The 814-nt window shown below is 41.0% G+C and overlaps 1 non-coding gene across 1 annotated transcript; it reads left to right on the top strand.

Annotated features, from left to right (window-relative positions):
- The first annotated feature begins 322 nt into the window (after positions 1–322).
- LOC138888830 (small nucleolar RNA R71) lies at positions 323–429 on the top strand. Its single transcript, XR_011406409.1, has one exon. It is a non-coding gene; the product is annotated as a small nucleolar RNA R71 (small nucleolar RNA).
- Positions 430–814: the final 385 nt, after the last annotated feature.

The following is an 814-nucleotide window of genomic DNA, read 5'->3' as shown; positions in this document are numbered from 1 at the left end:
AGTAGAAATCCGTTGCACATGCTGCATCTATTGTGCTTGGTGCATTGTCATTTTATTTATCTGATTTGCTAATCTCGCTATATCTGGCCTCATGGCTGAGAAATCATCAAGCTCAATCACACTTGCTGCCTTTTGTTTAAGTGCTCTTCCAGGTTCCTCATCTCCTTGATAATTATTATCATTAGCAGTGAAATTGTTTAGCAGGATTTGGATCTCACTATACGCTTTTGCCATGCAACTACCACCACATGCTCAGCCAAGATTCATATTTGTTGCCTCGTCCAAGCCATCAACGAAAGCGTGACCCAATACCTTATTAGTCTGACAATGATGTGGGTAGTCTCTAAGTAGCTTCTTGTATCTTTCCCAAGCTTGACGAAAAATCTCGCCATCTCGTTGTTGAAACCCAAAAATCTGGCTCCTCAGCGACTTTGTCTTCTTAGTGGGAAACAAGTTGATTACGAATTTCCTTGCTAGATCATCCAAAGTGTTGATTGAGTTTGCGGGCTCCTTTTGCAACCTTTCCTTAGCTTCCCCCATCAATGAAAAGGGATACAGTGTTAACCTGATATAGTCCTTGGAAATGTTCAGATCGTTGTAATAGTTTGTAATTTCCAGGAAGTTCTAAATGTGCCTTTGCGGGTCTTCATGAGATAGACCTACATATTGCCCTGTGGATTACCATGTACTATTTATGTTTAGAGTGAGTCAAAAGAGCCAGATTGGGCCTTGCGGCTTCTATCACTAGACGCTCTTCATTACCTGCCATCTCTATTAGTTGTGGTTGAACTAAAATGTCCAACTCTCTTTCAAT

Source organism: Nicotiana sylvestris, chromosome 3 (assembly GCF_000393655.2).
Source record: "Nicotiana sylvestris chromosome 3, ASM39365v2, whole genome shotgun sequence".
Classification (NCBI taxonomy): Eukaryota; Viridiplantae; Streptophyta; class Magnoliopsida; order Solanales; family Solanaceae; genus Nicotiana; species Nicotiana sylvestris.
The sequence above is the reverse complement of the archived record's forward strand: the minus strand, read 5'-3'. Positions and strand labels throughout refer to the sequence as shown.